Source organism: Apis cerana, linkage group LG5, assembly GCF_029169275.1.
Source record: "Apis cerana isolate GH-2021 linkage group LG5, AcerK_1.0, whole genome shotgun sequence".
Lineage (NCBI taxonomy): Eukaryota > Metazoa > Arthropoda > Insecta > Hymenoptera > Apidae > Apis > Apis cerana.
Window position 1 is genome coordinate 1167837 of NC_083856.1, and position 23831 is coordinate 1191667.

At 30.3% G+C, this 23831-nt stretch overlaps 1 protein-coding gene across 7 annotated transcripts in view; it reads left to right on the forward strand.

Moving 5' to 3' along the window:
* Positions 1-23831, forward strand: part of LOC108001347 (histone-lysine N-methyltransferase 2D) — a 681552-nt gene that overhangs the window by 110583 nt on the left and 547138 nt on the right. For 6 of the 7 annotated variants that reach the window (XM_062075744.1, XM_062075753.1, XM_062075747.1 and 3 more), the window contains exon 2: positions 11836-11890. The exons of the other annotated variant lie outside the window; for it this stretch is intronic. The gene's annotated coding sequence lies outside the window, so the exon portion shown is untranslated. The remainder of the gene's footprint in view (positions 1-11835; positions 11891-23831) is intronic. 7 annotated transcript variants of the gene reach the window in all.

The following is a 23831-nucleotide window of genomic DNA, read 5'->3' on the forward strand; positions in this document are numbered from 1 at the left end:
TCAACGATTCAAATTCGAAAGTTTATCGTGCTTAATAAATGTATACTGCAATAAATATACAATATAATTGCATCTTTGCATATGAATAAATCACGAGTCGGTGGATTGCTACGGAGACAAACTGTATGTTTGTCCCTTCATTACCTCTGAGTAAATATCAGCCGATTTTAATTACGGCCTCCTTCGTGCAATTATATCTCTTCTTGCTTGTTATTTACTTGCAAGCTCACTTACACCAACTTTCTTGCTGATGGTTTAAACGGAAGTCATAGTTGTTTTCTTAATCTTTTTAACTTTTGCATCTTTCGTTGAGGATCCAAGATTTCATTAATTTTTGAATAAATTTTTCTTCGATAAAAGAATATTTTTGATATATGTCAAGCAGCTTTCTAATTAAAGGTAAACGCTCTTCGTGTTTCGAATTTGGGAGTATATTTGATAATGATAAGGTAACTTCTTATCGTGCTTTATTTTATGTTTAAATCTTGAATTTATGAATTCTCTCGTTATAAACTTAATCCTTGATTATTATAGCCGTTGTAATTACATTCTTTTAATTATGATTTCAATAATTACTTTTACGAGTTGATTTCTGTATTCTTCTTAATAATTTTATGAATTTTCTTCATAAAAAATGTAAAAAGAAATTAGCAAACTAGAAAAAAATAGACTGGTTACAGGAAAAAATTACATTTCTCTGTTCCTTCTTTAACAAGAAGAAAAGTTAAAATCAATAGATATTCAATTTGCAATAAAAATAAGAATCAATAAATATAGTGCAAAAGGTTTGTTAGAACGAATAAAAAATGGCATACTTATTAATAAAATGAAAATACACAAAGTGCGAATTTCATTAATTGAACTCTAATTGAAAGATACTAAGTAAGAATATATTTCAGAATGAGATCATCGAGAAATGTTAAAACGTTTTCACATATATTTAATATTTTATATCACACCGTATGAAAGTTTCATTGAAAAGAGAAGTTTCGCAATAAAATTTTCATAACACGACATTCATATTACTTGAGCTCGCATAGACTTTTGATCTTGATTCCATATATCTAACTAGTTCACCACCTTTATTAAAGGTTTCATTTTTTCCTTTTTTTTAATTCGAGATCGCGAGTTACAACACATAGACATGCGCTACCAATGCACTGCATATACTTTCACCCGAACAATGCAAGGCCAACCACTTGGCCATCGCCTTTCCTTCCCTTTCTCGCCTACCTTATAACAGATACGATCGGAGGCCAGCATGAAATTCATTTTTCCATTGAACCGTTTGGCGGGTTATTAAGCTATCTGCTATTATCAGTCAATTATATCGCGTGTTGCCGCTTGCTTTATCACCGCCACGATCGATACCTTACCTTCTCTTCCAATTCCAAAAGCTGCGTGCCTCGATCCCCTCCCCCTCCCCCCTCGTACCGCCGCTTCTCGTTCATTCCTCTAACAAGACGATTCGCGGATTAAGCCGGGGATTCTCGGAGACTCGCGATACCATCGCCAAGTTTCCGCTCGTTTCGCCTCTCGAGCGAAATTGTACGAGTGAGCGAGGGTGGGGTAAAGGTTAAGGGCTGATAACATCTCCGGAATTCTGCCCCTCGTCGATATTTCTCACGGACGCGCCTATTATCGGCTCCCTCTCACCGCTTTTCGCACCGAGTCGCTCTTCGCGCCCTCTTTATCCTCTCCCCACCGCTTATCTAATGTTTATGGACGAGGGCGATCCGTTGTACAGCGGCCGATCGCTCTTTAAACGAATTTATTCACCTTTCGTTCGCCATCTTTTCGGATTTCCCTCCGCGGTAAGGAAAGGGATACGTTTAAAATTTTGAGAATTTTGAAAATTTTTCTCTCGTATTTGAAATGATTAATAAGGTAATATTGGTTAAATGGAGGTACTTGGACAATTTCAAGTAATGTTTTTTTTTTGCAGAGATTTTCGTTATGGCTTCATTAACGAGTTATTAATAAAGAAACATTTGTTAATCACGAGAGATGTAGTCGAGCTGGAATGATAGGTATCATTAAGTTCAAAGAAGTAAGTTCAAATATAAAAATAATTTTTTTATACTTTTTTATCGATAAAAGATTGTATCGAATTATTCGTCAATCGAAAGGAATAATGCAAAATTATGGTATAAAAAGACGAGGATTCTTATTTCTTCTGTATAAGAAGAATATATAAGAAATAATGGAGTTTTAAGGAAGATCAATCGTTTTTATGATTAGAATTGATCTGGATTGGACTATTTGTTGTTTGGCAGGTACTGAAGTGTTTAAGATAGTTGATAAGTGAGTTTCTTGAAAATTTGTTGAACATTTATATAAGTTTGTCATTTATTTCAAACAAAATTTTAGTGATTTTAATGACAGGAAAGCGTTTTATATTTTAATATTTTAATATTTGATTATAAACTCTAATTTTTAATTTCTAACATGTCAAAACAAACATAAAAAAGGAATCTAAAAATTTATCAATAAATAATCTAGCTTTAAAATCTGATTTTAATATTCGATTTCAAAAAAAATATCCTATTTTTATTCAATTATATTGTCAAATACGTATAACGTTTAATCAATAAATTAATATACTTAAAAAAATATATTTAAAATGTATATCACAATAAAAAATCCTCGTGATAGAAATTATTCTAAACTGATTATATAATTAAATATATGATCTTCCTTAATAATTATTTAGGTAAAATCTCACTGATTTGAATTATCTTATCAAATATGTTGTCTAAAATATCCATGATTTAGTCAATTTTTCATTATATTATTCATTGTGAATATTATTTATACTATCTATGACCACATTTCTATAATCTAACATAAAGAAAAAAAATTAATGAGTGATAAATTAAATTAGATTTTTTTGATTTATTGCTTAAAGATAACTGTATTTATACACAACCTAATCTAAACAATAAAAAAGTTTTTTATATAAATATCTCTTGTAAATTAAAGCTGATAACTAATAAATTAGTTATAGATTAAGTTAGATTTATTCCAGTTTAAACAATTCATCGAAGCGTTTGATTAAAAATTCTACCGATTTATAATTTTTACATTTAGAAATTCATGTGACAATTTCATTATGATTATATTTCTTAATTCTTTAACCAATTAAAAATGTAAATTAACAAAAATTTTTTATAAATTAAAATGAATATATAATATATTTCAAGAATAATTATCAAATCCAAATCAACATGTTTAAACAACGTATCTATAGTAATTATACTACAATAAATAATAAATCTTTTACCTTCAAAAATCGATTTTAATATATAACATTTTTATATTCACAAAAAAAATCCTGCCGACGGAAATTATTCTGAAAGCATAACCATAACCTTCAAACTTTCAATTTTACGTACCGTCGCGTCCAAGCAACATTCCCAGATTCAGATATAACGAAAAGTCGATACAGTGCGAGAGAACGAACAGAAACGCTGTAAATCATCGATGATCGCGATGGCAGGAATGGTCGGCCAGCTGACCAATAGGAATGGACGTTTCGAATGGACGCGCAGCCATTCCCGCGCGTCCTTGCAGCCGATCGTGAAATATCGTCGGGCGTTAAGCGGTCCGCGTGTAATTTACTCGGGCTGGCCTCGAATTAGAATTCCTGCCTAGGGCCGAGCAACCTCGTATCTAAATGGTAATGGATCCGCGTCACGCTAAAGAAGCGAGGGTTTGCCAACGGATAGTGAATCAGGTGGCGAGCATCTAATGGGGTTTTCGAGAGACATTGGCAGGCATCGAATAGTGACCGCCGCATTGCCGCGTGCATCTGCGAATGAGACTTACGGTACTGTCAATTATCTTGCGAAAGAAAACGAAAGCGTTCGAGGTTTGGTTCGACTTTCGTTCTTATTGACGTTTGCCATTTGTTGCGCGATTGAAGTAGACTTGTGAACGAAGTACGTGTATTTATGCGTTGATGGATGGAAGTTTGTTGATTAAGAATGTGTCGAGCTTTAATTATGTAATTTTTTGAAAAATGATGAATTAGTTTTTGAAATTGTTTAAAAATTTATTTTAGGCTTTACCTCGAGTTATTGTACAAAACGTAATTTTAAAAAACTATTTATTTTTATATATTATATTTAAAATATTAAAAATTCTTATTCTAATTTATTTTCTATAAAGCAACTTGAAATTAAAACAAAATTGAAAAATTATTTGAAAGTACTTGAAACTAAAAAGAAAATTTATAAACTGAGTATTGAAAAATTATCAGGCTAATTAAAAAAAAAATCATATGCATTGGAAAGTAATTTTTATTACATAGTATATCAAATTATTTACATTAATTACTTCCTATAATATTTGATCAATATAATCGTCAAGTTTGAACAGATATATATTAACTCATTTCAATGATTCTTTGGAATTCGAGTATAGAGAACCTAATTAACATATCGAGTTCATTACGTGAATAGCTACAGGTGAAAGTGATCTTCTTTAATGAATGAATGAATTTCGTTTATAAATGCGAAGCTTTCTAAAAGGAAAGAGATATGTGAAAATTTTGTGAACGAAATATTCTATTGATAAATATTCGTAAAAACATTAGAACATTTTAAAAATAATCAAATTAACATTCAAACAGAGATTTTCGTTTTACAAACGATGCTAATTCTGTTCACATTGTTCCTTTTTCCATATCATTTTACTTTATATTTTTCAATATTTCATTCTTAAAATCACTTGAGTATCAATGTATAAAAAGTTATCAGCTCTATAATTAATTAATTTATATAAATCGTTACATATCGTTACATATCAAATATGACAATATTATAAAAATCATACTAAATTAAAAAAAAATCAGAAAGTAATAAATGAAAAATTTTGCAAACGAAATAAAATATATCGTTATATTTATCACAAAGATTATATGATTATTTTTCTGCAGCATTCCAATAATGACATTTGTTAATGTAACGTTTGCCTGTAACAGAATCGGTGACATGGAACTCGACTGAAAACACAGGCTGTCCCGAAAGCTAATATTATTAGTGGTACAATAGAGTCTCGATTATCCGATTCGGTCGGAGCCACTGCACAAGGAATGCCGTGGAATAAAGTTTACCCTTTGACGTGCCTCCATCGTGCAAACGTTGGATGAATGGGGAGTTACCAAAGCATATGCGTGTTATGAACTTCATGCATCGTATCGCAATATTGCTTTCTCGCGAAATCATCGTTTGCTGCTTTTCAGGAACATCCTAATTTCGTTTGATAATAATAAAATCGATCAGATAGAGTGATAGAAAATGGTGGATAGATACGAATATGAATCAATCATTTCTTTATCGAATGGGAAAGTTAGATCGATTTCTGATTTCAGATATTTTTTTTGTTTTCAATTATTCGTGTTACATCTTTCATTTGTTTCAATAACATGTGTGATTTTGAGATATAATTTGAATATTTCTTACAGGACAATATTTCTTATAAGAATTTTTCTATAAGTATATTAAAATTGTAAACTAGAAACTTAATATTTAAAAATTATACTTATAAAATTCTATTAGTAAAAAATCTTTATAGAAATATTTGTTATATCATTATGTCGGTGAAGCTAAAATATAAGATAAAATTTTGATCTGAAATTTTATTATCATTAAAGGATAAACGAAATAATTATTGGGCATTCTTTGTTAAATTCTTTGTTATTCTTATATATTAAATATTTGTTGAAACATCATCATTTATTATTCATCGAAACTTTTAAAACGTCTGTCTTTAAAATATTCTTTACCACTTTTCTTTATTTTAATTATTTTTAACAAAATGAGAGATATATATCAAACAAGAATTGAATTTATATCACAATCATAAATCCTCTAAAATATCTTTGCGTAACTAACAACTTCATCCCCCATTCGATCCTCTATCTTGATCATTCGATTTTATCGGATGACCAAGAAACCGAGCTGTTTCCGAAAGATTCTGCCACTGATTTCGGAAAATTTGACGAGAACGACACGTAGCCACCTTTTCCTCGGCGTATTCCGGGCGAAGTCGATGAAATAAAGGGTGGGAGGAAGGGTTGTATATAATATACTGATTTTCGCGTGTACGTAAGGAGGGGGATATATTTGCCGCACGTCCGTGCCAGATTTCCTTGAGTTATATCGGCAAATGCGGGGGAAAATACGTTGTGTTCAAAACGTTCCAGCCTGGCCTGGACAAATGTTTCACGGCTCCATGTGCATCTGGTGCTCCACGTTTTACGCTCGTGGATAGAGAGAGCGTGCCGTTTTATCGCGAGCACCAATCTATTCTTTGATTGCGCCATTGTGCGTTTTCTCGGTTTACGTACTCCCTTCGAGGGAAAAACAGGACAAAGAGCGAAGAAACGATGTCGTTTCAACCGTTTCCTTTGCCTTCGTGTACCATTGTTCTTTCTGCTTCGAGGAAGGGGAGAGGAAGGGTTGACATCTTTGAGGGAAAGATTAAATATTGGTAATTGGAATGTATCTGGAATTTCGAAATTCACGCAATTTTTTTTTTAGAAATAAATTTTGAGCAAGTGTATTTGTGGATGAACTCACGGATTTTAATTCTATGTACAGTTTCATTTGTTTCATTTTATATTTCTTGTAATTTAATATTTTTCTGTGTAAATTCAGCGAGAAGAGATTCAATTAATTTAGATTTGATATTTTTATATGTTTGAGAAAATAAAATTGATTTTTTTATTAATTTATTTATGAAAATGTATCACATTGATTCTTTACACGTTAATCAATAAATTCTTTGTTAAGATCCACTTCTTCGCGATCTTAGAATTATGTTATTGAATTCTATTTATAATATATGTATACATTTTACATGCAATTTGCAATTTTCTCGAGTTTATAATATAAACACTTTTTCTATATAAATAGTCTTCTTATCAAAATATATACAACTTACGTTCCAGATTTTTTTATTAATAAATTTTTGCTCGTTAATCTAGAAAAATGTAGTCTACGTCCGAATACGTACTTAATAATACACTCACACATTTTCCATCGTCATTCCATAAGATGATGAAGAAATTCTCACTTCTCCAACTTTCCATCGTGATTCGATAAAATTACCGAATAATCAAGGAACCACCTGTTTCAACGTCTCTTTCCTCAAAAAATCGTGCTATTGACGACTATAACACAATTACACGAGTTATGGTTGGATTTACCCGCTCTCCCAACTCCAACGTATACACCATTTCACAATGGGCCCATGACAGGTAGGTTCGTGTTCCTTGTCGATAAATCCCTCATTCAGATCCACTTCTTCACGGTCGGCCGTGCGTTCCGCCATGCGGAACCGTCCACTCGTACAGTCAATTTAGAGTGGCCGTACCTCGTGCGGTAGATAGAGGCGACCTTTTTAACTGTGCTCCGTTACGCATAATTTACGTTCATTATCTTTAATGGGCGGGCTATTAAGAGGGGCGCGAGTAATAGTATGGCAATACCACTAATGCTTCCGCTCCCCCTTACTTTATACCTTCTCCACCTTTTCTCCCCATTCTTTCCTTCTCTTTCTCTCGCACGCGCGTGCACACAACCACACGTACGCGCCTCCGTCTCTCCCTTCCCTTCTCTCTTCCTCTCTGTCTCTCCCTTTTCTTTCAGGCAGTTCGTTTCGCCATTTTTCTGCCAGCCACGGTTTAGAGGGCGCGCGCGAAGCGAACGATGCCGGGAGAGCATTACTCTTCGCGCGGGAGAATGCAATAATCGACGAACGATCGTTCGTCCCGAATAAAAGTATTTTTTTTTCTTTTCCTTTTTTGCGCGGAATGGGTAATTCGATGGGAATCGATGGACGATCGTTTTTCTTCAACCTTCCTGGCTGTTGTCACCTTTCTGTTTTTCGCTTTTTCTCACTGCAACTCTCATTAACGAACGTGTTAACGAGGATGAATTTTCCGAATTTTTTGCAAGGGGCTGGATTTCTATCGTGATTTTTCAATCCTCGATTTCTAGGATAGTTTCCATTTTGATTGAACCTAGGAATACGAAAGATAGAGTTTCGATAAAATGTATTTCATTCTGCGTAGGTGGTATTCGCGGTGTGATTCGATTTTGCGGATGTGGGTGATTTGTAAGATATACAATTTGCTTTATATTGATATTAGAATATTCTAAGCTTTTTTATCAAGGCGAATTAATAATGTTAAATAGAATAATCAGATAATGTTTTAAAAATAAAATATACGGTGTATAATAAATAAAATAAAATAATAAAAGTTGAAAAAGTAATTTTCGGATATTATCACGGAACACTTTATACATAAAGTATATAAAATCTCGTAAGTGATAAAATATCACATTGAACTAAGAATGAACGTTACTAATAAATCATGAAAAAAATGAAGGAAATTTGTATATTGAAAGAAATGAACTTTGGAAAAATCTAGTAGATTTTTAATGATAACTTGTTATTTAATTTCTTAATTTTTTTTTTCTTAATTTCTTCATTTAATAAACAATTAGAGAAGCGATTAAAAAGAATAGCCTAATACCTATCTTGAAAAAGAATAAAATATATTCAATAGAGAGAATATTATAATTATATATCAAGCTTCAATTTTTTGTTTGTCCAATAGAAATTCTTCGATATTTTGTTACCATCCCAGATATACGAAATTTAAAATTTATTATTTTAGATAAATAACGATGAACTCGATATGCATAGTATTCGTTAGGCTATGCAATAAAAAGTTATTTAATAGATAAATATTATCGATAGAATGAGAAATAAAAGTATTCGCACATTTTGTTGTACGAATTATGAAGAAAATTTATCTAACTCAAAAATTTTGATTTTAATGGAAATTTTTTTACATAATATATATTTCGTAAATTTATAACTTTCTGAGAAAACACATCCTCTTTTTCATTGAAAAAATTGATGTATCCAACTTTGTATACAAAAACTCTAGGAATTTTGACGAAGATAAATAGTAGTGAAATGAATCATAAATTCCTATCCACTATACGAGTAAACTTTATTTAGAAATTTAAGTTATAAATTCTTCAGACATAACTACTTATTCATATCTTAATAACGTAATCATATTCTTAAATTCATTACTGTTTCCACTTTGAATCCTATTGAAATCAGATTATTAATGAATTTTCAGCTTATATATCTCAATATCTTATTCAACTTAGTTTTTAAATCCTTCATTGTTTTAATTCCACTTTTAATTTTTAACTCCGTATTCATTCTTTTAATCCTTTCACAATCTTTTAATTCAATTCAATCGTATCATTAAATATAATTTATTTAATATGAATTTTATTAAAATATAATTGTACATGTTATATATCTCATCATCTCAATTATCAAAGATATAAACAATTTACATACGAAGAATTAAATTCTTTAATCAAATTCTTGTAGATTGTGATGATAATAAATCAAAATTAATGTATGTAAATGTTTATACTATATTTGCAGAAAATTTAAATATATAAAATTTACATGATATACAGAACGATGCAAAATATCTAAGGCAAGCAACACATTATGATATTTATTTAAATCACACTTTTATCGTGCCCATAAAAATTTCGATTTGCATAAATATTCAACCTATTAACATAGGCGAATTTTATTAAAATCATGTTCTTTGAATTCCAAACATATATTACATATCTTATAGTAAATAATTACATAATATTTTTACATTATCACATCAAATAACTTTCTCAACGGATTTGATATCTCAAAATTCTCAAATCCCTCTTCTCCTTTTGATTCGCTATCAGAAAAATTCTACGAAAGAACGCGAAAAAAAAGGTAAATTCTTGGACACGATAAAAGTTGCCTCAATCGTTCTATAAAATTCCATTCAACCAAGCGATCATCGTGATTTTTCGCGATCAGTTTCATCGCTGTCTTACTTCTCTTTGGCAAAACTGCGTCCGAACTTTTACACGAAGGTTCACTGTTCGTTCATTCCTTGGACGGTCTTCGCGACATTCTGGCACGAGTATCTCCGAATGTCTTTCGACCTGTCACTTAGCGTTCCAAAGAAATAACATTTCCTCCTTCAGCATCAGCGCGACATTGTCGTCGTCGTCGTCGTCGTCGTCGTCATGGTTCTCGTTGTCCGCGTCACCCTCGTTGGACACCCCAGTTTTCCCCCCTTTCCTGCAGGACATCGCGGTGAACAGATCCTTGTCCTTCCGTATTTTTGTTTCTCTCCAAGCATTCTTGTGTCCGACCAGGATCCACCCTTGCTAAGCGTTGTGTCACTGTCAGCTTGAATAATACATGTGCAAAACGTGAAACGTTCAACTTGACGTTGTTTGTCCTCTACGAAGATGCTCTATGGTTATGGTATGTGAAGCGATTTTTATGGAGGAGATGGTGTGTATAATAGTCGAAAAGTCTGGAACGTGTAATATAATGGCTTTATTTGAACGTTGTAATTGTTAAATTTTCATTGTGAAAGGTTGCAATGATGGACGGTAGTTTGTTGTTATTTAATATTTTTTAAGAAATGATCGATGAAGGTTTAATAATCATATTCTATTGATTGACTATTAAAAATTGCTACCAAAGTATCATCAAAGCTATTTTAATTAATAAATATTTTTTTATTTTAGAATCAATAGGAAGTATTCTTTTCTTTCTTGAGAAGGAAAATATTACTTATGGAATTGAGTTGAACATCGTATAATTTACATATAATTTAAACTGATATTGATAATTGCAGATAATGAACAAAATTGTTATTAACAATTTGTTATTAACAATTTGTAGTTGTTATTATTGATATTTTAATATTTTCAAAATAAAATATTATTTAATTAACATTAATATCTTTTAAATATTTTTCATATAATATTTTGAATATTTTTAAACATTATCATAGTTCAATAAAATTCTATTATTATTATATTTATTTAGATCATAAAATACAATTTATCATAAATTTGTCAATATAAATTATAATAAAAAACGAAAATTAAAGTATAAATTACAGAGAGAACAAAATAATTTGATTATCTGAAATAATTTATTAAAAAAAATATTAATAAAAATTTTTCACAAAAAAGATCATAGATGCATAGATGCCATGTGAAAACAACTTTGTTTTCTTAAGTAGAAATATAATTTTAATCCATTAATTGATATAGCAAGTTGTTTTTTTATAGAAAGAAAAAAATATTTTAATTTAAATTTTGAAAAAACAAGGAACTCAAACCAATACTTATCTAATTGCATTTTCCTTGTTAATTGTAATTGTAATGTAATATATTTGATAAAATTTAAATTAAAATATCTTCCGAACATTTGAAAATAAATCAATCTTTTTTTAAAAAATAATAGTTAATTAATGCACTATATAATAAGCAAATATAATTTCATTTTAAAACTAGTTGTATATGTTCACCTTTACGTATTCATTTGCGAAAAAATTATCGAATATCAAATTATGCATTTTTCTATATCATTCATTTTAAATCTAAAATATTTTTTTTATAATCAAAATGAAACAATTCAAAGTGATTAAACTTATACAAACATCCTTATTAACAGACATATATCCCTGAACAAAGTTTGAACAAACATTGAACAATGTTAATTTGAACAAACGTAATTTGATAGGTACACACGTATTATACACGTATTTCCTTGGATGTAAAATCTTTTCACAGAGGTTCCGTGTTTCGGTAACGGTCGAAGGTTAAAGTAATTCTTGGCGCGGATTTCCTGTGTCGTTCCGGTAGTCAACAACTCGGTTAATGTTTCATCTCTTTCTCTCTCTCTGTAACTACGTATCTCCGTGTGTTTCAGGGATTGCCTTCGACATGAATTGGATGCACTGACGTCATCTGGAGTTCGCTACACGGTGAGTACACCTATGCAACGACGTGACCCGGCACACTCGACGATAATTCCACCAGGATGTACGAGATGCTTTGAATTTTCTCGAATCGAGTCAATTCGAGTGTTTATCTCGAATTTATCCATGCACGTTTGTGCGCTTTCGAAAGATCCTTTTGTATCTATAAATTACGTTTTTTTCAGACTTTTTAAGCTACATATAGAATGAAAAAAATTAATGCTTGATGGTGATTCTATATACGCAAAAATAGGTCGCAAAAAAGAAAGAAAATGATATTTTTTTAAGACTCCGTTTTCAAATAAATTAAATTCGAAGAATTTCAAATACAAATGAAATTGATCAATTTCCAATTGAATAAATTATATGCTCTATTTTTTGTATTTGTTTTCGAGTTATAATAAATTTTATGTTGGATTAATTCTATATAGATAGATAGAAAAGTTAATAATTAAACTAATTCCATTATTTACAAATTATACATTCTATTGTATATACAATGTTTATTGATATTCAAAATATTTCGTGAAAATATCAAGCAAGTTTTTTTAATCCATGTTCGAATTATAAAATAAGGATCATTTTGAATATTTAATGTGAAAAAGTACGATTGTATGTAGAATATATTAATAACTCGAAAACAAAATTAAATAGGATATATATTTATATATATTTTTATCGTTCGAATTCTTTTTATCGTTTTCAAGCAACGAGCCATTTTGTATCTATTAATTTCAATGAAAAATTAATATATACATTTTTATCAAAAATTATTTTAAATCATTTTACTCAGAATATCGATCAATCATAAATTCTTTTTTCACATTCCAATACACAATTTCTTTTCCAAATATCTTCTTTAATATTAATTATTTGATTAATTTTTCAATGATATCACAATAACTGTGCATAAATCCTTTTCTAATCTTTCTCATAATTTTTATCACCTGAAATCAAAAAGAGACACAGGAAAAAATCTGCTCGGACCAAAGAACGCCTCTCCGCGGTAGGTAAAACACACCTTAACACGGTTATCCGAGCCATGAATAAATTTAACGCGACGACCGAGATTACGAGATTGGTCAAGTAATAATGCGCGTGAAAAGAGGCGTGCCCTTACCCCCGTCGTAGACGTTATCGAGTAAAACCATCCCCTTTCCACTTGAAACGACTTTCACGTATACACGTATATGCAAATCCTTCTGGATAATGTGTATACAAGGTGTTCTAATTTTAATTTATAAATGAGAAATACTCGCTGTACAAAATGTCCTACGGAAGTGGAATAAATTATATGTTTCAAACGGTGTTCAATGAAGCATAATTTGAATTGTTCGTAATTTTTACGCATTGGTGCTTCTGGAAAACGTAATTGCATTTCTTTAGAATTTTTACATAGAATTTTGTAATTTTGACGTTTATTCTGTCTCTGTTTAAATAAAATGTTTTTTGAATTTTTAATACACTAATCAATGCAATTCGTTTTTTTTCACAAAAAAATATTAAGAGATATTTATGTTGAGGAATTATTATAGTGAAAGATTCAAATGAAATCATATATGTTTTAAGTTAATAATTTTTTACATAAATTAATCTGTCGATTGAATTTTTGAAACACACGTCTTATTTTTCTTTCTTTCAAAGTTTTTTAAAGAACAAACTATTTAAAAAAGAAGTATAAAATGACAAACAAAATTTTTATAGATTTTTTGTAACATCTAAAAATTTTTTATGAATTTAAGGACTTAAATTGTATGATATTAAAAAAATGATTACTAATAGAAGATAATAATTAAAAATTAGAAATTATATGATTTCATTTAAAAAATTTTATAAAATTAAATTATTTTTTTCAAAAAGTTGAATTCCTTTTTGAACATTTTTCTATAGAAATAATTCATATGATAAAATAAATTAGATAAATTATATGTTAAAACAATATAAATAGATAGACAGTGATTTTTCATGCAAAAAAAAAAAATATTTGTTCTTTTTCGAATAAATCGTATTTTGAAAACTTTTCAAGCACGAATGAATTTAAATAATAACAGAATCTTATTCTACACTTTTCATTTATTTTATAGAATAATATTTTATAGAATAAACGTTCTCTCGATAGTTCACTTTATTTTCCAACGAATCTTACAAGTTTTTTCATAAACGAAAGAATCATTTTTTCACTTTCTTTTCTTTTTTTTTTACCTTTCGTGTATAACCATTCATTCCGAGGCACCCTACGTATTTACACGTGTGTGCAATTCCGATTCACAAACACGCGCTCGACTCAAAGTCTCGTAGAATCGTCCACAAGTGACAAATGGAGGTGGCGAGGCGCTCGAAAACATTTACAGCGAATCGGATTAACGCGGGTATTTAATCCCGCCCGCGGCTTTTCTCTTTGGCACGAAAATGAAAAGCAAAGAGGCAGGTAAAAAAAAAAAAAAAAAAAATAAGGTATATTAAAAAAATAAGGCAAAACAGGGAGTTGGGGGCGAGGAGGAGAAGAGTTGACAGGGGAGACATTGAAACATGGCGGTGCGGACGCTGTGAGAAGGGGGCGAGAGGCGGAATTGCGAAGAAGGTAGGAAGATAGAGCTCGCCTTCGATGAAATCTCATCTCTTTAATGGGAGAAACTTTTCCACCGAGCGAAGTCATCTCCCTCGAGCTTTCTCATCGAGTATCGGATTTCTGGCTGATCGCGCGCCGCCGCTGCGAACGACACAGACACCCTTGAATCCCCGCCGCCGTCAGGAGGGGTGCTTTTTTTCACGAGAGTTAACGGTTGAAGGGAAGAGAGAGAGAGAGAGAGGAAGAGAGAGGTTCGTGTCCGTGTTTTTTAATCATCCTGAAAAGGAGCCTCGAACGTGTCGCGTCTTACGTTTGAATCGAGGAGATCGATGGAAGGGGGTGAGCGCGAACCTGTTCACGGTTATTTGTAGCGGGGGTGTCGAGGGCTATTCGTTGAACGGTGTCGTGTCTGTTGGACATTCCGTGATGCGTGCTATGATTTCTCTTTTCGTTTGGGAGTGGTAGAGAGATGAGGTGAGAAAATAGAGATAGGGAAAGGGGTGGAAAGGGATAAAAGTTGGAAGAAGATGCGAAAGCGTACGTGTTGATAGTTGTGATCGATGAGAATAGTTTAAGAGAATTTTATTTTTTTAATTTTAAATATATACGCGCTTTCGCGTGCATGGAAATTTTTGTAAAAATGACAGAATTTATTAGACAGTTGTTATGTTGTGAGCTTATTTATTATTTTTATACGAGCCCTTGTAAATAGAAAAAGAATTTTTAAGGGATTTTTACATCGAAAGGTTTTTCACTATTGTTTAATTTTCTGATTTTGTTTCATGATTTTTCTTTTGCTTCGATCTTTTTAATTTTTAGAATCGATATGCGTTTTTATGTTATTATTATTAGCGATACATGATAAAGCTATTATATCATATTTTATATCATATCATTTATTTTATCACACATTCCACACAGAGAATATGAATATGAGCATTTTATTTTTTGATACCTGAGAATAATAATAAATATTTAGATTAAAAAGTTTGAAGGATTTCATATGTATTGTATATATATAAATATTGAATCTTACAAAACTTTTGATTTTTTATATTTATTTTAAAATATAAAATTTTCGAAATTTCAATTTATGTAGCCATCAATCAAGTTTCTCATGTTTCTCCATTTTTTCCCAATTTTTCATTTCATTTTCTCATATTAATAATCGAAAAATATGAATAGTTCAAATCTTTATTAATATATTATAACTAACAATTATTATAATATAACTTATTTTTTCCGTTTTTTTAAAAATTATAAAATAATTTTAATGAATAGAAATTTTCTATTATAACTGAAACATGAAACAAAAAGATAATTATTCATAACAAATGTTATTTACTATAAAATATTATTTGCAAAATTATCGATATACAAGTCAAATCTTATTTATATTCATGTTATTAATTTATGAAAGTAATATAAAATTTATTTTTGTAAATGATCAATTTTATATGTATTTTGTACATATATCAGATTTAAAAAGAAATTGATATAAAAAAGGATAAAAAAAATAATATATAAAAACATTGCACAATTTTTAAGTCTTCGATATCAATACTGAAATCTTTTTCCAGAGTTTTGAACAGTTTATTCCACGCTTTTAAAAGCGAGCGAAAGAATAAGGAGTTAAAGTTGAAAAAGATAAGCTTCAGTGAAAACTGACGTAAGAGCAATGAAATATTTTGAAACGGAAGACATTCTGTTATAACAAGAGAAAACAATGGATTTAGCTTTTCTCTGATGGTACGCAGAATGGAGGAAGATTAAATAATGTTGAATGATAAAAACTTAATAAGCGATTAAAACTTCGTTTGCTTACGGAAATGTAAGAATTTGAAGCATTATTTTTAGAATCATTCGATGTGAAGATTTTAAAAATATTTATAATATGTTTGTACTTTACGAGAGAGAAAAATATGTACATATATATCGCAAAAAATATTTTAATTAATTGAAACATTATTTACACGATGGAACCAAAATGGAAACTTAAATGGAACTTTGTTTATGTTCTTGGTATATACTTAATTTTTTAAACGATATCCTTAAAATTTATCCAATATAAAATTAATTATTATTAAAAAGATTAGTTTCCCTTCTCATATCATAAAATATTCAAAAAATTTAAATCTAAAGATTAAAGACAATATTTTTTCTTTAATTACTTCAAAAATAAACTATTTATATGATATTCTATCTATGTATGAGAAATGCATCACATATAATCATTAAATGAATATTATTTACATTAGATAAAATTTATATCCCTAAAATAAATTTCAAAATGCAATATCGATCTCTTAAAATTATTTACAAACGAAGAGATTACCCTTTCTTTCTCGATTCATAAAATATTCCAAAAATTTAAATCGCTGTTGTAAAAATATTAAAAAAAAGAAAACGAAAAAAGAAAAAAACATATTTTCTTTAATTACCGCGAAAATGTACTGCCACGTGAACTTTTAAATTCCCATAATTTATCCCCTTTAAGAGAGTGAAGTCGGAGAATTTGAAACTGCAGGCACATAAAATGCTCGTAGTTAAACGCTTTTGAATTTATCGAGGTAATCGCAGCGACCTGAAATCTTCCGTTGCATCTTTGCAGTTGGTAGAGCACGTGAGCACGATAACTCGAAGGGCTGTGCAACTTGTTCAAGGAACGTGTTTGCGGCACTGAATCTCACGTACGTTCGCACACGTATGCGACACACGTATGCATCATGTTCACTGCGTTTCGTTGGAAATTGCCATTGGAAAGTCGTAATTAGTTTAATCAGTTTCACATTGCTCTCTCTTCTCGACGTTGCGTCCGAAAGACTTACGTCACCCCGCGTTTTCTTCGTTCTTATGTTCGTAAAAAGGTGTCCTTCCGTAAAAAGAATCGTCTTGAAATTTCTGTTGAAGTTGAAATGCTCGAATTTAAACTTCCCTCCTATTAGGAACGTTTAATGAGTCTGATTTATGATTCTGGGTCGATTCTGAGTTTTGAAAAAAGGAAATTTTTCGATCTTTCATTGATAAGATTTTTTAAAACTTCCTTTTCGTAGAAAATAATTATTTTATTTTTATTCGATCAATGATCGATATACGTTTTATATGGTTTATGAAAAAGGATTCTATTTTTTCTATTCTATATTTTAGAATAATTTATTTATTATAAAAGAAAGAAATAAAATTACGCAAATTTTTAATACTACATGATGTTCAACTAGAGAAATTTAAAAAATAATTTTTGAAAGTCAAGAATAAAAAAATTGCTTCCTAATTATTTGACTTCCTAATTAAAAATCAATAAAAATATTCTTGAGCACGAACAAATTTTCGATCAAATGTACGATAGTTTGAACAAAAGAATTCTAGTGGTCATAATCAATAAATAAAAAACAAAGCTGAAAACATTTCTTTTATTTTTAATTTTTATTTTATTTTGACTTCTAAGAATCGCTTGTATATGAAATATTTCACACATTATAATTCTGAAACAACGGAAGTTAGAAAGAAATTATATTATCAAAAATTGCTATTATTTCAAACTTAATCACGAGTTAATTAAAACTTTTAAACGAATATTTATAATACTATTGTATAATAAAGAAAAGTATGGAACATCTACGTATTTTAAATAAATGGATAAAGAAATGATGTCGCAGACCAATACTGTATTTTCTGTGAGTTGTTTGATAAAAGACCGAGCGAAGAGGGCGGAGAAAATAAATCGAAGAGGGATAATGCCTCGAAACGTTCATGTCAATCTCAAATGCCGTCAGTCCCTTCTCAAGATTCGTCTTCGCTTATTCGAGTGCAGTAACAAATACCTTTGCTCGTTACTTGTCATTCATAAGGTTTTATGTGGAGATAGCTGAACGTGCCTCTGTTCTATTCGTTTTCGTATAAGTCGAACTGACATTCCAATTCTCCCCACCTTAGATATTTTCTCGCATTTTCGTATAAACGCATTGAAAGGAATATTTCTTTCAAATCTCTTCTACACACAAAAAAGGATATATTATTCGTATTTTTGAAAAAAATGTATCTGTGCTGTTAATATACTAATAATCTCGTAAAAGATTTCGTTAAATAAAGAAAAGGTGAAAAAAAATTTATTATTGTACATATTCGCAACATTTCTTCATTTTTCGAGGTAATTTTCTTTTTATTAAAACAATTAATTTTTGTTCGATTAGAATTAATATTTTAGATTATAAAATAAATTATGTATTATTATTATCTATTTTTGGCATGAAATAGATTGCCAATTTTATCATAAAATTAAATTTTTATGAATATTAATTTAAATTTAAATTTTTAATTTTTAATTTTATTCTTCAAATGTAATAATTAATTTAGACGTTTCTTAACATGTTATGCATTGTCCATAAATTCATTAAAAATTATATTTTCTAAAATTAATTACGTCAGATGGTGATTTTTATTTTTGATTTAATATACCATAATATCTTAACTTACATTTAAAAAATTACATGATTTTTTAAATTTTTTAAATTTTATATTTGGCCAAAAAATTTTTGCCAACTATCTTTTTGTTATTAATTATATTTATGGAACGATAGTATATTTTATCGTATTATTACATTCTTATTTTTTTCTATCAGCTTTGAGTTGTTTAGTTTTTTATTCAATTATTATTATAACAATATTTTTCAATATGAAAATAATAGAAATTATAATGTCGAAAAAAATAATATAATATTCAAAAAAACTTCCAATCAACGACATTATTATTTATCAAATTATAGAAAGACAATTTTATTATATAGACACTATTCTATATCTAAAAATTAAAAAATCTGAAAGACAAAAAATTTGATTGCAATAATATTTGGTCGTTTACATATTCGTTTTAATCAAAAAGAAGATGATTAAAATTGATTTAAAATGAATCGAAAATATAGAATAAAATATTTCCACACAAAGATTCAGTTTCAAGAAAATTGAGTTTGACAATTTATTCATTACACATGTAAATTATTTATATATCTTTTTAGAAGTACATCAATTTCGCTTCTCTTTTTTTTCCAATCTAGTGCTTCGCACTAAATTTCAATTCGAAGCAATTATAAATATAATTCTATTTTCAATCATCATCTGCAATATCTGAAATAATATCAAAAAATTGTTCTACATTCTCTAAAAAAATTCAATAAAAAAAAAATATGAAATTATCAAATATTATTAATATTATCAAATATCCTGTATCTATACATGTTTAAACAAACCTGTCTAATTTAATTTTCTATGAAGCTGCTCACCATAAATGTTTAAAAAAAAACAACAAATGCGAACATTTATCGAACAAAAAAGAAATTTCACGTTAAAAATTTAAACCATCTCGATTAAACGTTCCTTGGCCGCAAAATATTCGACTTACGTTCCGTTCAAAAATCAGGCATCGAATCTCACGAATCATATATGCCGCCAGCTACCTCACGGAAGGCATTCGCAATACTTTCGCCCCTTTTCTCTCCGCTCCTAAGTAATCGGTCATTCGTATCTCGCGGCACTGATGGAGAACGTAGCGGTTTCTACGTGTTCTCGATCGAGACACGGGCCACGTGATCGCGGCCAGGCCGATTCCGTGGCCGATCTACGATCGAGCGGGCCGCTCCGGTGAAAAATGAGCCGGCTTCTCTCGAGACGGGAACAGGCCTGGCCACGCGAGCCAAGCGGCTACGCTACGTGACCCCCCGCCGAGACTTCATAAATCCGGCATCAATATCGAATAGGTGGCCCTTTTCTCTCACGTTTTCCGCGCACGCCATGCGGATCAAATTTATTGCGATCGTCGCCCGCTCTCGCGCTTCTGCGATTAATAGAATCTGTCGAACGCTACTGTGCTCTCGTTTCCCCTCCTCTCTCCCTCTACTTCTGCTTTTGCGCTGAATTTCGTGGAGATGTATAGTTCGGCGTATAGTTGGATAAGTGGGATGTACGGCCGGGTTAGTTGCGAGAAAAATTTGATAAGGTTAAGAATAAAGTTACTTTGATAAGTAATCGATTATAATAACTACGAGTAAATTGGGCATTTTAAATAAAGTTATTAAAATTAGTGCTCAACTTTGGCTAATTGTTTTCTGTCAGATATGTTATTCGGTTTTCTTTATTCAAAGAAAAAGACGAAGAATGAGGAAGTTTCGTTAAACGATTTCAAATTGATATAAAGATTTATAGTTTTAATTTGTGATTAAACTTTCGTGGATCTTTTTTTTTCGAAACAATATTCTATTAATAAGAAAGATTTTTTTCAAACAAACAAGTTTTTGTTACTGCTTTACAGAGCGCAACGAATGAGCAATATTTCATCGGATTCTGTTTCCTCATAAGGCTTAACAAGAAGAAAAGACACGATTAGAGAACAGAGCTCGTAATCTTTTTTCATTTTCACTTCAAAAATTGTGATACGAAAATGAATCATAGTAAATTCATAGTATTTTTCTATTAAATGAATGGAAGAATAGAAATGAATCTTTCCTCCGTACCTCTTACTTCTTGCCAAACATTTCCTCTTTGTCGTATCATTTCTCTCCATCCACTTTTTTTTTATTTAGAACTTTCATTTATTTTTCCCTCCATTCCTTCTATCCTTTCCTTTTCTCATTTATATCTTCCTTCCTCCCATTCTTATTTATCACCCCATCTTTCTGCTCCATCTTCTCTTTCGCTCCACCGTGCCCTTTTTCCCCCTTTAACGCAACAGTTAGAGCTCGCGTTCTCTATCAAAGGACGCTTGCAACCTGTTCACGAACACCTTAATCGTCCGACGAGGAGAGAGAGAAAGAACGAAAAAAAAGAAAAGAAAAAAGAAAAGCAAACAGAGAGGCGAGCAAAAGGCGCGTCGCGTCTCGTTGTTTCACCGAATGCATATTTCATCGAATCGACGCAACCCTCTCTAGACAATCATCTCGAGGGATCCTACACAAGATTTCTTTGGGAATCGAACAGGCCTCCGGGTCTACATCTTGATTAAAGCGATTGTTTCAACGAAGAGCACTTTTCTGCAGTCCCTCTCTCTCCTTTTCTTTCCCTCCTTCCTTCTTTCATTTCTAGGTTTCTAGCTTCCTCTCTTTCCCTCCAGAAACGTCCAAGCGTGATATCTACTTAATTACCGAAGCTTTTGTAAGCGAAACGAAGCAAGTGCTCGACAAAGACCGTGGGGAGGGAAAGAGGAAGGTGTGTATACATATATATAAAAAGGATAGAGGAAAGAAAAAAGAGAAAGGGAGAAAAGGAAGGGTAGAGAGACACTGCTGGTTGATACCGATGCTGGAAAAGGCTCGAGGAAATGTCCGTTGGTAAGAGGCATTTACATGTAAATGGCTCCATGGTTACGAAAGTCTCGTTGAGTGGGACGAGGAGAGGTGAAGTTAACGAGGCTCGATCGTCGGGAGGAAAAAAGAGAACGGCTGCCAGATGGAAAAAAACCAGCGCAGCATGGAGAAAGAAATGGGGGAGATATCGTTTCGTTTCGATTCAGACTTTTGTCTGTCGTTAACATCCATCGAACTTTTTCTATTTCTTGCCGCGCCTCAAATCTCGATTTTTTATAATAATTTTTATTGCGTTCAACATGGAAATCGAAGATTTGCAAGATATCGAATGATTATGATAGTTTGCAGTCTATTGTTATTTATTTATTATTGGACGTATCGTTACTCTGATGACTATGCCTTACGTAAAAGTGACTTGACAAATGATTCTTATAGAATCAATGTAATTGAATAAAAGGTGATTCAACTTGTGAAAGAGTAAATGTAGAATAACATTTTTCCATTGCATTTTCAAGTAAAATAGATTCGAAAAATTTTCAAGTGTGATAAAAACTTGACTTTTTTCTTCTTTATTAAATACGAAAATATCGATAGAACTATCGATAAATGGTTACGTGTGAAAATAAACAAAAAATGTAGAGTAAAATTTTATCGCTTTAATCCTTTTTTTAAGAAAATGGAGAAAAACATGTACGATCAAAGAGTTGTAAAATCGGCGGATTTTCAAATTCAATTTTCTCGAGAGCTAATTTTTAATGAAAAAAATTCTTTATTTAGTTTTAGAATTAAATTGTTAATAACTCGAAAAATAAGTTTGAAGTAACGCAACAATTTTTAGTTTTTATATCAACTTTTATGTTTGTTTTATTCTGTAGAATCATTTCTTAAATTTTCTATTTCTATTTCTATTTCTATTTTCTATTTCTCGTTTAATTTTCCAGAATTCAACAGAATTATTTATTATTATTATATTTATTATAATTTATAGGGATATTATATTTAATATATTTATAATATATTCATAAAAGAGCTTCAATTTTTTTGTGATTCAACTTCCTTAATTTATATAATTCAAATTATCATGATCAATTCATATCAATATTCTCTATACCATCTTTATTTAATTTGATATAAACAGGTTTCAAAGAGTACAAATCATTTCCTATTTATTTAATAAATTTAAAAGTACAAAACTATTTTACATTTATATCAATCATAGTGAAATTCAAACAATGGAACAATCTTAAAACACAACTCTGAAACAAAAGAATACATAAAAATACATGAAGAAGAATCTATCTCTTTTAAACATCAAATTGTAAAACTTGATTTCTATTTAATTCAATGGAAACATACTTTAAATTCGACGACCATTTTTAGAGCGAGCCGCGGGATGGAAATCGAAAATGGAGGATCAGAAATCGTCACGAGGGCTCGCGTGTATGCGCATTAGGTACTTACACGCGAGTGCCAAGCCAAACTGGTCCGACAAATAGTTGGAAGCTTTACGCTCGTATATCATTTGAGGATTTATGCAATGCAGAGACTCGTGTGTAGGTACGAGTGTATTTAAGCAAACGAGTATAACTGTAAGTCACGAATAGTTTTCAACGAACAGTATATTCGATGAGTTTGCGTGGAGATACATGTATTTTTGAAGTTCTTACAAGATGAAAAAAAAAAAAAAAGAAAAGAAATGGGATAAAAGAAAGAATGAAAAATTGTGCAATGAATTTTGCGCTTCGTGTACACACGTTTCTACTTAATGAACATTCTTCTTGATCTTTACGTTTCTCTTTTCATAGCGTATGTACAATACACAATTATTTAATATTGCTGGCTGATATAGAACAAATTGAATAATTGTATTAGGAAAAACAAATTAAGATAATTAATTTATAAAAAATATATAATATTTTGATATTTGAAACATTCTTTTAAATATTCTCTTTAAATTCTTTCTTTAACTTTTTTATAATATTTCAAATTGCTTATTAAATGATAAACGTGCTATTGGTTTTTGGATTAATTCCATTCTATCCTCCGATCTTCGAAATCCATTTCTTGAGGGAAATTCCCACCTGTA